The sequence below is a fragment of the Nomascus leucogenys genome, chromosome 5 (assembly GCF_006542625.1).
Source record: "Nomascus leucogenys isolate Asia chromosome 5, Asia_NLE_v1, whole genome shotgun sequence".
Lineage (NCBI taxonomy): Eukaryota > Metazoa > Chordata > Mammalia > Primates > Hylobatidae > Nomascus > Nomascus leucogenys.
The window spans coordinates 105,539,248-105,553,732 of NC_044385.1; the positions used below are offsets into that span (position 1 = coordinate 105,539,248).

At 40.7% G+C, this 14,485-nt stretch overlaps 1 long non-coding RNA gene across 1 annotated transcript; it reads left to right on the forward strand.

Annotated features, from left to right (window-relative positions):
- Window positions 1-1,250: 1,250 nt before the first annotated feature.
- On the forward strand, window positions 1,251-2,609 carry LOC105739822. Its single transcript, XR_001115804.1, has 2 exons — window positions 1,251-1,349; window positions 2,254-2,609. It is a non-coding gene; the product is annotated as an uncharacterized LOC105739822 (long non-coding RNA).
- Window positions 2,610-14,485: the final 11,876 nt, after the last annotated feature.

Sequence of the window (14,485 nt, forward strand, 5' to 3'; positions counted from 1 at the left end):
GTGTTTCTGGAGAGGTACCAAATTAAATATCAGGGACCAGTTGAACAGGAGAGAACTAAGCTCCTGGAAGCCACTGCTATGCTATGTATGCAGTGCCTGCTCATGTAGCAGGGGGATTAAAGACAAGGCCTACAGGGATAGGAGATAAAGCCATGAGTGTGTCTAACCATTCTTTATTATGGTAGTTGATGACTCTACGCCCTTTTACAGTTCAGTTTTTACCTATCCCTTGTCCCACCCTACGCTGCAGCCGCACCAAACTACTTATAGTAATTCACATTTGTCTACTTTTTAGAGCTCAGGCCTGTCTGGAAGAGGAAGAAATGAATAGTTAAATGGGTAGTTGAGTGGGTCAGATGAATGCATGCATGCATGAACAAATGCTTGCATGCAGCAGCACTTCCCATAACAAGACAGCTACTTAGCACAAATGGTGGCAGTTAGAGTGTTCATCTCCTGGAAACAGAGTTGGTAGGATGCTAAAGTAGGGCAGTAGCAGGTGAGGTGGGGTAGTAAAGAGAAAAAAAAATGATATTTTGGGGGAAATTGTGTGATTTTCTTATTTAAATCAGAACTTTCCCTATATAATCTACTTTTCCATGGTGCTTCAATTATTTAATACATGGTTTTCCATTAGCTTTCAACATTTTAAAACAGCAATCAAAGGTACATTTTTAATGCAACATGTAGGATTCATAGACTAACAGGTGTTAGGAAATGCAGACTGGGAAATGATTGCAATCAAATGGGATAGACAGTATTACAGCACATACTCCCTCAACCTTGTCCAGGTAAAATTGAACTAATGTCAGCTCAGTTGCAGCAGTGACAAAAGGGTTTGGTGACTGGGGGGGAAGCAGAAGGGGTAAACAACCTGTCTTTAACCTTTCAGGAGATGGAGCTCACTCAGCGGGCAGGATCTCAGGGCTATGGGAGAGCAACTGCACTGTGCAAGCACAGCCAACAGGAAGTGAATGCAAACACATTCTCCTCAACATAAACACACACAGACTTCACCTATGGCTGAACTTCTGCCCTTGGGTGACCAACACCATTAGGACGCGGGTCAAAAGGTTGCAGTGTGACAGAAAATGCAGACTTATTGAATGAAAGAGAAAATGAAAAATTCTTTTGTTTGCTTCACTCTGTGGTTTGTATAGCTACTGTGATGTCATAATAGAGTCCAGAGTGGGAAAAAGAAGTCCCTGCTATATCACTGTCTGAGAAAGGCAGTCGGAAATTGTTAGGCATGAAAGAAAAAATCGTATGGAAGACCTACACAAAATAAAAGCAAGTCTCATTGCTTTTCAAGGGCAGCGTAGGAGCGATTAGTCTCTGATGATAATAAGGTATGAGAGCAATATCAGAAAATTTCTCTTCCCATTATGCAGAGGATGGAGGAAATACAGATGCAGAGAGACAGCTTGCTGACACACTCCCCTCCCTGCCTCTCCAAGGCACCCTCATCACAGTAGGCCAGAAAAAAAAAAAATCTTATGCTTAAAGCTGTATGATCTGGGAGCACATTATATATAAATATATATTTATATATAATGTGCTCCCAGATCATATATATCATATCAATATATATAACAAATATATATATTTATATATATATACACATACACACAAAAAAATATATATGTGTGTATTCAAATATGTATGTATGTGGTATGTGTGTGTATTTCGAAATACATATATACAAATCACGTACAAAAAGGCATGTAAACATGAAGCTTACCCGGCAGATTGCATAACCTCACAAAGTGTAAGAACTGGAGATCTCATGGTGTGTTTGGCTATTTCCATCCGTTCAAAATTTGAGCAAATTTGCAAGTTCTGGATGATTCTATTCCAGAATGTTTCTTCAGGGTAAAAAATTCTGATCATTTATCAGGGTAAAAAATTCTGACCATTTGACTGAGAATAGCCTGTGTTCAAATTCAATCTATCATTCTGTTGGTAAAGATTACATTTAAACAAAAAAAGAGACTACGTTGCATTGCTGAGGTTGTGGAATTCCAAAATGTCTGATTTTATTCTAGAACCTCTATTACTATGTGCCTTCTGACAGGTTGGACTTTAGGTACGTATTGTTTCCTCTTACTATCTGAACAAGCAATGAACTATTGAGTTCAAAAGGAATTTATATTCGAAATAATTGAGCAGGTTTTTGGAAACACATACTACTATTATTTTTTAATGCAGTTTTCAGTAATCTGAATTAGAGCATTCATGATTTTTGTTTCTTAGGGTTACCCCCATGTAAAACTGCCACAAGCTCTCAGAAGTGAGACTTTAGCTCCTTACAAATGCTGAGCAGACGTGAACACCCTCCTGGGAGATTGATGAGTCCTATTAACCTTGTTGCATAGATGGAAACTCAGAAACAAAGTGACTGAGGATTAAGAGGAAGTCAATGTCAGCACCAGGATTAGAATTCACACTTGCCTGGTTTCTCAGCCCACAACCAGCTCCCCCATGGATTCCTGCTTTGTCTCCCTCCCCAAGTGAGGGGACAGGGTGTTTCTAAACTTTAAAAGAATCCTGTTATTGTCAGGCCTCTGCCTTGTAGGAAGGTCCTTTCTTTTAATAAATTACAGAGCTGAGAAGTGACTTTGAGGTGATTTATTCTAATCTCCCTATTTTATAAGTGGGAACAAGGTCATAAAAATGCTAGAAACAATAAGAATGCCCAGTTTGCAGAAATATAATCGAGAGGCAAGTGGGTGTAGTGAAAAGTGCTGGATAGAATAGGCTTTGGGGGCCTGGGTTTGAAGCCTGGCTTTGAATCACTGAGCCTCAGTTTCTTGTCTGTAAAATGTAGAAAGTAATATTGCCTTTAGTGTTTTATGAAGATTAAATATGTGAAGTACATAGATGTTGTAGGCACTTCTTCAATTTTTTTGGCCATCCATGTTTTCATCTTCTTTCCTGTTGTACTTCTAAAATTTCTCTCTGTGAGAAAAACAACTCAAATGTTCACACTTAAGGATTTAATCCCAGGTCAGTGGGATTTTGTGAGACTTTAGTTTTGGAACTTCGTTGAACCCAGTGTCAGGAATTAAGACCTGACTGTAGCCCTCGGCAGTTCAATGCCCAGAGTTTTCAGAGTTTTTCTCCAAGGTTAGCATTTGAAAAGCCCCCACACATAGAGTCCAGGGGGCCAGGCAGGCAGGTAGATAGTCTGTGGAGTGGGGGTCACATCGAGTGTCAAAGTTCTGGAAGGTGTCACTCAGTGGATGGGCACTGATGCAGATCCATAACTGAAATGTTTTCTCTACAGTCTGGGAGCCCTGTATTCCTTATTTCATTGCCCATTTCCTCATTGTCTTTTTTCTTTTTTTTTTGAGACGGAGTCTTGCTCTGTCACCCAGGCTGGAGTGTAGTGGTGCAATCCTGGCTCGCTGCAACCTCTGCCTCCTGGGTTCAAGCGATTCTCCTGCCTCAGCCTCCTGAGTAACTGGGACTACAGGCACACACCACAATGCCTGGCTAATTTTTGTATGTTTAGTACAGACGGGATTTCACCTTGTTGGCCAGGATGGTCTCGATCTCTTGACCTTGTGATCTGCCCGCCTTGACCTCCCAAAGCTGCTGGAATTATAGATGTGAGCCACCGCGCCCGGCCCACTCCCTCATTTTCTTTTGCCAGTCCTCCAGAAGAACATCTACTTCTCACTAGACTAGCACACTCTTTGTTCTCTAAGGAATCACTAAGCACACTTTGCCTTATTTCCTCCAAAAGGGGATTAGCAATTCATCTTCATGAGTCTGAAATGGGCACAGTATCTTCTTTTACTCTTCAATTTTGAACTGGGAATTTCCAGCCAAAAACCTTGAGAGGATGTTTGGAGGAGGGGACACAGAAAGGAGACCTCTGCCAAGGAAGGAGTCTCTGGCCTTCCACCTACTGGAGGGGTCTCTAAGCTTATACATTTAAACTATGCAAAACCAGAATGGCCAGCAGGAGGGAGGATTTAGGCAGGAAGGGCTGGGAAATTTTTCAGAAATAATCCTCTCCACATAATGAGATTATTGTACTCATAACAATGACTGAACATCTTCTAAGTGCTGTGCTCTGTGCTGTGCTGTTCAGATACAATGTCTCATTTAATTATCAAAACAACTTTCAAAAAACTAAAAATACAACTACCATTCAAGCTAGCAATCCCACTACTAGGTATATACACAAATGGAAAGAAGGCATTACATCAAAAAGACACCTAGCTATACTTGCATGTTTATTGCAGCATTGTTCACAACATTGATGGCAGCAGTGCCTATCTAGAGTGGCTGCTGCCAAGACCCTGGCTGCAGTGGGGAGGTGGGTTGGGGCTTCTGCTCCATGGAGCAGGCAAGAGCCTCGCTCTCCTCGGTCTCTGCAGTCAGTACCCTCAGGGGCCCAGAAGGCCCACCTGCCCTACCCCCATCTCCACAGGATGGGGGTGTCTGCTCCTGCTGCCTGGCCTTTCCTTGCTTGTGGTGCCTGCTCCAATCTCAGAGCAGGGTTGGGGCCGAATTTGGGCACTTTCACAGCCTGGCTGGGTGTGCGCACAGTTGGGGCAGTGCTGACGTGCCAGCCCCCTGCTACCTCAGCCCCCTCTGGACTTTGGATGTCAAGGAGCACAGGAGGGGAAGCTGAGCAGGTGCTGAGGGCAGCTCGGTGCTGGCCTACAGGTTCCCCTTGGTGCAAGCCCCCTGGGCACCATGGATGGCTGCAGGAGGTGGACAGGCTCCTGGGTGGAAGAGGGCAGGTCCCCACTGAAGCCCTTCCTTCAGGCTCAGGGAAGGCCTGAAGCCTGGGGACCAGGCTGCCAGTCCTGCCTACTGGAGGAGGAACTCATAGTGCTTTTTCCTGGGACCACCCATGGCTGCCCATGGACCAATCAGGATGCACTTCCCCACATTGGGGCCCATAAGAGCCCCAGGCTCAGCCAGAGCGAGGCTGACAACAGGTCTACTGACTGCAGAGAGGAGCTATGCTTTCTGCTGATAGCTGGAGAAAGTTGGGACAACCAGAAGCAGAGAGGAGCTTCCTACCCCAGGGATGACCTGCCTGCAGAGAGGAGTAACCCACTCCAGGGCCTCCTTTCTGCTAAGAGCTGCAGAGATGATGGGATGACTTGTCAGCAGAGAGGAGGCAGCCACCCCAGGACCTCCCCATCTTGGTTGAGGGCTGAATATTTGTCAGGATACCCTGACTGCAGAAAGAAGCTACCCACAGTGGGTTTTTGAGCTGTTCTACTGCTCAATAAAGCTCCTCTTCATCTTGCTCACCTTCCACTTATCTGCATGCTTCATTCTTCCTGGTTGCAGGACAAGAACTTGGGGCCTGCTGAATGGCAAGGCTAGAAGAGCTGTAACACAAACTGGGCTCAAACATGCCCCTTGCTCACCACATTGCAGGAGAAGAGATGGGGAGAAGAGCTGCGGCCCTTCAGGGAGCCCAGACCTGGGAACTTCCTAAGCTAGGGCTGTGACTCCTTCTTTGGGGCCCTGCATTTCCTGGCATCTCTAAGCTTCCAGGTGCCACTGCATTCCCCAATGCCAGCTGGGGAAGCTGCTTGCAGTGTGCCTGGTCCAGCTGCAGCCTCGCAGAGAGCCGGCACCTGTGCTGGCACACGGAGCTGCCTGCCCCACTGTACCAGCCAGCAGACTGTGCACAGTGGCCAGACCCCACGCTCTCTCGCTCACACACCCCTCACTGCTCCATGCCTGGCTTGCCCTTGGCAGGCGCGGGACCCAGGCCGGTAGTGTGAGTTGAGTACAGCCTGCCAGGCCAAGTGGGCAGAACAAATTAAGCAGGCCCGAGCCAAAGTCGGGCAAAGGCATCACTGGCCACAGAGATTTCTGGCCAGAAAAGCAACACCCCAAAGATCCCATAACAATAGCAAAGGTATGGAATGAAACTAAGTGTCCATCAATGGAGGACTGGATAAAGAAAATGTGGTATACATGTACCATGGACTACTACTCAGCCATGAAAAGAAGGAAATCATGTCTTTTGCAGCAACATGGATGGAACTGGAGGCCATTATCCTAAGTGAAATAACTCAGACACAGAAAGTCAAATACTGCTTCTCACAAGTGGGAGCTAAACAATGGGTACACATAGGTATACAGAGCAGAATAATAGACACATGACACTCCCAAAGATGAGAGGTGAGAGGGGATAGGGCTCGAAAAATTACTTGTTGAGTACAACGTTCATTATTTGGGAGATGGGTTCACTGAACAACTAGACTTCACCACTGTGGAATGTATGCATCTAAGAAATCTGCACTCGGCCGGGTGCGGTGGCTCACATCTGTAATCCCAGCGCTTTGGGGGGCCACGGCGGGTGGGTCACCTGAGGTCAGGAGTTCAAGACCAGTCTGGACAACATGGCGAAACCTTGTCTCTACTAAAAATACAAAAATTAGCTTGATGTGGTGGTGCGTGCCTGTAGTCCCAGATACTCAGGAAGATGAGGCAGGAGAATCGCTTGAACCCAGGAGGTGGAGGTTGCAGTGGGCCGAGATCACACCACTGCACTCCAGCCTAGGTAACAGGGCAAGACTCCATTTTTAAAAAAAAAAGAAAGAAAGAAAAAGAAAAAAAGAAATCTGCACTTGTACCTCCTAAATCTATAAAAATAAAAAATTAAGAAAAAACAGCTTTGAGGTAGGTTCTATTATTCCTAGCATTTTGCAGATGAGGGGCTGTGGTGCAGAAAGCTGGACATGGGTTTCAGGTCACATATCTTAGAGACTGCACAGCACAGATTCAAATCCAGAGGAGTCTGTCTTCAGTCTGAGCTCTTGACCACCACATCTTACCAGTGGTCTGTCAATCTTGGCTTAAGTAAACAAATGCATTCTCTTTTCCTTCCTTCATCTCATCCTTCAGCGCCTAGGAAAGCCCCTCTCCTGATCTGAGAAACAGATCTGCTTTTCTGTCTGTTCCTCAGTCCGTCCTCAAAGGCCTGGGCCAGCAGTGTGCATAGAGTCTGAAAAGGCATCACACAATGTGCCTTTGGCTCCCAGCTGGTAGCCCACTCACCTGGGCTGATGGCTCAGTGAGACTGGGGTTTGGATGTGATGGGGGATGAACCAATTTGGGGGGAATTAGTTGGCAGTGCCAGGCTATGACATTTTGGAGCTTAAGAACAAGCGGGCCATGACAGTGTCTCTCACAGCTACACTTGGAATAAAAGCAAGTGAGGGATGTGCTGAGTGCACATTTCCCAGTGTGGACAGAGCCCTCTCAGTCTACCCTCAAGGCCATTTTTTGTGCACCCCCTCCCCCCCCACCCCCCCCCCACACACACCCGCATGGGATTCAGGGCAATCTTGTCTCACCTACAACAGTTCTGTCATCACAAAATCTGCTACTAAGATTTTATTTGCAAGGCTTAGGTTTGGGACTTTCTGGGGCCAAACTATTTCTATCATTTTTCACTTCTTAAAGGCTCGACAGAGCAGACTTCAAGCCTACTCTCTTGATCTACTATTTTGCTCCTAGTGATCTCTTTAGGTTTTTCTCTGTGGGTAATTGTGCGATGTTTTAAAGATGCCTGAAGGCGTCTTGACCCTTACTTGATAGGGTCTGACTTCAGAGGGTCTCATAGTCTCCCTGAGTTCTTTAAAGGCTCTGTTAACTGGTAGAGTCTTAAAAATACGCAGCCATTTCTCCAAAGCTTGCCTGTTGGTTTGGGAGCATTTTAAACGGCAGATGCTTTTGATCCACCTTTCTTCTGTCTCTGAGATGACTCCCACCCACTGCACGTGGTCTATGCACAGGTTATGAAACCGGAATTGACCTCCCCACAGAGAAGGGAGGTAAAAAAAAAAGACACGGAAATCCTCTTTCTTTTTATTGTTGTCCACTATTACTCACCTCATATAATAAGCGGGCAGCTCTTTCTTTGGTCTTCCCCTTGAGGCTGCTGTATTTAAAAATGTAAAGAATGCAAAGAATGCTTACTGTGAACTATAAGAGTATCTTTCAGCCACAAATGCTCTCGCCACCTCTTAGCTTCCAGGCAAAGATACACTTGTAAGGGAAAGGCAGCCAGAAGTATGGGGGCCTGGGGGGCCTGAGGTGGGGGTATATGTGGGGGCTGAGGGTTGATATTAATGGAGTTTGTTCTCCTTTTCTTCCTCAGACAGGCTTTGTCATTTTCTGTCTTGAAAAATTACTAAGTAGCATTTGAAATAAACTCCCCAGGGAAAATGACATGGATACTGTGAATTTTAAGTAAAAATCACTTTCTGCCTCTCTGCTTGATTAATTCTTCTTTATATCTTCTTTTCCAAATATCATGTGTTAAAAACAATATTGAGTTTACATATGGTCTTAAATAACCATGGTTGATAGCAGAAGAAAGATAGTTCTTTGTCTGACTAAAGCAAGTAACTTTTTCAGTGCAGAGTATCAGTTGAAGGGCTGGAGACAGTGGAAGTTGCTGTTCTGCCCTCTGTTTCTAGAAAAATAAAGTTTTTCTGAGACTAAAAAGGAAGCAGAGGACACAATTCTGAAAGGAGGAAAGTTTTCTTATTGATGATTAGGACTTTATTAACTTTACCCTGGAAATAATGAGCTTGGTTCTTTCTTTTATCCTCAGGAAGACTTAAGAGATACTTTATTTTGCCCCTTTCTTCTTTCAGAGATCCTGCACTTCACTATACTAATGCCAAAGTGGGGAGAACTGGTTTCTTTACAACCCAGAGAGCCAATGGAAAGTAGTATCCTTTGTCTCCGCAAAACTAAAAGAACAAGTGTTTCTTGCAGGTAATAAGGCATGAGTGTAGGCCACACAGAAACGGTGACCCAATCTGGGCACAAACAGGACTCTGCCATTTTAGGATGTCCTGTTGGAATTTCAAAGAGCTAAAACCAAGCTCAGAGCTGGTCACATTTAGGAAACATTCCTCTGACAACCTTGGCTTTGCCTGACCTGTTTCACGTAATACAGTCCAGATTCATTCGTTTCCACTTCCTTGCCGGGAATGCCTTCCTTTCCTTTAATGACTTTGAGTCTGGTCCTTTCTTCCAATACGCTGCTCCAGTTTTACCTACTTGCAAAAGCCTTTCAAAGTTTCCCATTCCTAGTCTTAAAGGATTGCCCTTTTCTCTGGACTCCTATGCCCCCTGGATCTCTAGTTCATGCATTCGGCCAGTCATTCATGATGTTCCCTCTCTCTGGGATGCTCTTCTGCCAGGTCTTTGCATGGCTGGCTTCTTCTCACTCAACTGAAGTGCCACTTTCAGTTTCCCTCACTACTATGCTAAAGTAGGAGCCTTTTCTGTATATTCAGAGACTGTTGAGTTGAGACACATCTGAAGATGGAAGATACTAGATCCACACCTGTTAGTGTAAGAAACTGAGAAATTTCCTGAAAATTTCTGGTGGCTAAAATATGTGAGATGCAAATGTGTATTTTAATGATGGTAGTTTAATGTGAATAAGCAGGAATGACTGCATGTTTAGCTCATATTAATCTCTGGGCTCTTCCCCTAGTTGTTCTCTGGATGAGGTTTCTTTGTATTGAGGATTGACAGAGGCTGTACCTAACCTGAAGAAGTAAGGAAAGTAAAACTTTAAATGCCAGTAAACATCATATAGTTTAGGTTGAAAAACTCTGGTAGCTCATTAAAAGGGTTCACAGGAAGGTTTCAAAAGCAGGGTATTGAACCAGAAATGTAGGTCTGGGGAAATGAAACCTAAGCATAAGATAAATGGAAGTGAGGAGTAGAAATAGGAGTTAGAAAGAAAGTAGTGTGAAAATGGAATAGCTATGGGAGAAAATTGTTTACAGTGCCGTTGGGGTGCACACCCTACTTTTGTAAAGAAAAGTTTAAAATAACATCTTTAATAACATATAGTTCACATAACATATAATCACCCATTTAAAGTGCACAATTCAAAGGTTTTTAGTACATTCAGATACATGTCACCATCACCACAACCAAAATTAGAACATTTTTATCACCTTGTAAAGAAGCCCCATATTTTTTAGCTACTACTCCCCATCCCTCCTATCTCCAGACAAACACTGAAGTGCCTTCTGTCTTTATGGATTTGCCTGTTCAGGGTATTTCATGTAAATGGAATTACATAATATGTAGTCTTATGTAATTTGCTTCTTTCCCTTAGCATAATGTTTTCAAGGTTCATTAGTGTCAAAGCATGTGGCAGTACTTCCTTTTTTTTTTTTTTTTTTGAGACAGAGTCTCACTTCGTCACCCAGGCTGGAGTGCAGTGGCATGATCTTGGCTCACTGCAACCTCTGCCTCCCGGGTTCAAGCAATTCTCCTGCCTCAGCCTCCCAAGTAGCAGGCATTACAGGCCTGCTCCACCATGCCAGGCTAATTTTTTGTATTTTTAGTAGAGATGGGGTTTCACCATGCTAGCCAGGCTGGTGTCGAACTCCTGACCTCGTAATCCACCCACCTCGGCCTCCCAAAGTGCTGGGATTACAGGCATGAGCCACTGCGCCCGGCTGCAGTACTTCCTTTTTATGGCCAAATAATATTTCATTGTATGGATGAATGTATAATGTTTTGTTTGTTCATTTATCAGTTGATAGACATTTGGGTTGTTTCTACCTTTTGGCTATTATGAATAATGCTGTTATAAATATTCATGTATGAATTTTTGTGTGGATGTATGTTTTCATCTTTCCTGGTAGATATCTAGGAGTGAAATTTTGAGTCACACGGTAACTCTATGCTTAACCTTCTGAGGAGCTGCCAGACTGTTTTACACAGTAGCTGCGCCATTTTCCATTCTCACCAGCAGTCTGTAAGGATTCTGATTTTTCCACATCCTTGTCAACACTTGCTCTTATCTAACTTTTTGAGTGTAGGTATCCTGGTGGGTGTGAAATGGCATTGTGTTGTGGTTTTGGTTTTGATTTCTCTGATGACTAATGACATCAAGCATACTTTTATACATTTATGACTTCTTTGGAGAAATGTTTATTCAGATCTTTTACCCATTTTTAAAATTAGGCTTTTATTATTTTTATTATAGAATTATATGAGTTCTTTATATATTTTAGATATGTCTCCTATCAGACGTATGATTTCAATTTTTTTCTCTCATTCTGTGGATTGTCTTTTTACTTTCTTGATCATATCCTTTGAAGCAGAAAAGTTTTTAATTTTGATGAAGTCTATTGTTTTGGACTATTTTTTCTTTTTCTGCTCATGCTTTTGGTGTCATAACTAAGAATTTATTACCAACTACAAGATCACAAAAATTTACCTCCATATTTTATTCTAAGAATTGTATTGTTTTCACTCATATATTTAGGTGTTTGACCCACAATGAGTTAATTTCTATATATAGCGTATGTTAGAGGTTCGATTTCATTCTTTGGCATGTGGCTACCTTGTTTTTCCAGCATCCTTTGTTGAAAAGATCATTCTTATCTCTTTAAAAAGCTTGGAACTCTTGTCAAAAATCAGTGCACCATAGGCAGATGGATTTAATTCTGGATTCTTGATTCTATTCCATTTCTCTGTATGTTTGTCCTTATGACAGTGCCACACTGTCTTGATTACTGTTGATTTGTAGTAAGTTTTGACACTGAGAAGTTTGAGTCCTCCAACTTTATCCTTCTGTTTCAAGACTTTTTAAAATGGTTTTTTTGGGTACCTTGCAATTCCATATAATTTTAAAGTCAGCTTGTCAATTTCTACAGAAAAAGCTAGCTGTGATTCTGATAGAGATGGCATTGAACCTGTAGATGAACTTGAGGAACATTGCCATCTCTATAATATTAAATCTTCTGATTCATGAACATGGGTTATTTTTAATTTATTTAAATCATTTAAAATCTCTTTTAACAATACTTTGAAGTCCTCAAAATATAAATTTTGCATTTTTTTAAAAATATTTTTCTAAGTATTTTATTGTTTCTGATTTTTTTAATTTTTAAAATTTTATTTTTAGATTGTTAATTGCAATTGTATAGAAATACAATTGATTTTTTATATTGATCTTGTAACCTGCAAATTTGCTGAACTCATTACTTCTAATTATTTTTTAACTAAATTTCTTAGGATTTTTAAGGACAAGATCATGTCATCTGCAGATATAATTTTACTTCATTCTTTTCAATTTTGATACCTCTTTTCTTTCCTTTCCCTCTCCTCTCCTCTCCTCTTTCCTTTCCTTTCTTCTAAATTGCCTTGGCTAAAACCTCTAGAATGACATTGAATAAAATTGACAAGAGTGAACATACTTATTTGTTCCTGATCTTAGGGTAAAACATCCAGTTATTCACCATTAACTATGGTGTTAGCTCTGAGCTTTTTTCATGGATTTCTTTTATCAGATTGAGGAAGCTCCATTCCGCTCTTAGTTTGTGAAGTGCTTTCATCATGGAAAGGTCCTGGGTTTTGTCAAATGCTTTTCTGCATGTATTGAGATGCTCACATGGTTTTTGTTTTTCATTCTATTGATATGATATATTAGTTGATTTTCAGATATTAAACTAATTTTGTATTCCTGGTATAAATTCTACTTTGTCATGGTGTATAAATCTTTTTTTCTGTTGCTGTATTTGACTTGTTAGCATTTTATGCAGGGCTTTTGTATCCTTATTCATAAGAGAGATTGGTCTATAGTTTTCTTGTAGTTTTTTTGTCTAGTTTTGATATCAGGGTAATACTGGCCTCATAGAATAAGATGGGGCGTGTTCCCTCCCATTTTATTATTTTTTGAAAAGTTTGTGAATATTCGTTATTAATTCTTCTTTAAATATTTGATGGAATTCATCAGTAAAGCCATCTGCCCCTGGTCCCCTCTTTGTGGGTAGTTTTTTGATTACTAATTTAATTTCTCTACTTGTTATAGATCTATTCACATTGTCTATTTCTTCTTGAGTCAGTTTTGTCACCTTATATCTTTCTATAAATTTTTCTACTTTATCTATTTTTCCCAACTTAATGTTATACAACTGTTCATAGTATTCCTTTTTAATCCCTTTTATTTCTGTATGATCAGTAAGAATATCCTTTACTATTTCTGATTCTAGTAATTTGAGCGTTCTCTTTTTTCCTTGATCAATCTAAATAATTGACAATTTTGTTGTTTTTTTTAAAGAACCAGCTTTTGATTTTGTTGATTTTTTTCTATTGTATTTGTATTCTGTATTTCATTAATTTTCACTTTAATATTTATTATTTTCTTCCTTCTATTTGCCTTAAGTTTAGTTTGCTCTTGGTTTTCCAGTATTTTAAATGGAAGATTATATTATTATTTTGAGATCTTTTTTGTTTTTTAACATAGGTATCTATAGGTATAATTTTTCCCTGAAACCCTGCTTTAGTTATATCCCATAAGTTTTAATATGTTGTGTCTTCATTTTAACTCATTTTGAAGTTTTTTCTAATTTGTTAATTTCCAAATATTTGTGTATTTCCAAAATTTGTTATTGATTTCTAATTTTATTCCATTCTGATTAGAGACTGTACTTTGTATTATGTCTATCTTTTTAAATTTATTTATTTTTAAACTTTTAGGTTTGGGGGTACATGTGAAGGTTTTTTAATAGGTAAACTCAGGTTTACCTATGGTTTGTTATATAGGTAAATACCAGGGTTTGTTGTACAAATTATTTAATCACCCAGGTATTAAGCCCAGTACCCAATAGTTATATTTTTGTGCTCTTCCCCTTCCTCCCACTCTCTACCCTCAAGTAGAGACAGGTGTCTGTTGTTTCCTTCTTTGTGTTCATAAGTTCTCATCATTTAGCTCCCACTTAAAAGTGAGAACATGCAATATTTGGTTTTTTGTTCCTCTGTTAGTTTGCTAAGTCCAGCCCCATGCATGTTCCTGCAAAAGACATGATCTCATTCTTTTTTATGGCTGCGTAGTATTCCATGGTATATATGTACCACATTTTCTTTATCTGATCTGTCACTGATGAACATTTGGGTTGATTCCATGCCTTTGCTATTGTGAATAGTGCTGCAATGAACATTTGCATGCATGTATCTTTACATTATTTTATCTTTATGATAAAATAATTTATATTTCTCTGGGTATATACACAGTAATGGAATGCTGGGTTGAATGGTAGTTCTGCTTTTAGCTTTTTGAGAAATACCATACTGCTTTCTACAATGGTTGAACTAATTTACACTCCCACCAACAGTGTATAAGTGTATTCCCTATTCTCCGCAAACTTACCTGCATCTGTTATTTTTTGGCTTCTTAATAATAGTCATTCTGACTGATGTTAGATGGTATCTCATTGTGGTTTTCTCATTGCAGCCCTGTAGTATAGTTTGAAATTGGGTAGTGTGATGCCTCCAGCTTTGTTCTTTATGCTTGATATTGCCTTGGTTATTCGGGCTCTTTTTGAATATGAATTTTAAAATAGTTTTTTCTAGTTCTGTGAAGAATGTCATTGGTAGTTTGATAGGAATAACATTGAATCTGTAAATTGCTTTGGGCAGTGTGGCCATTTTGATAATATTGATTTTT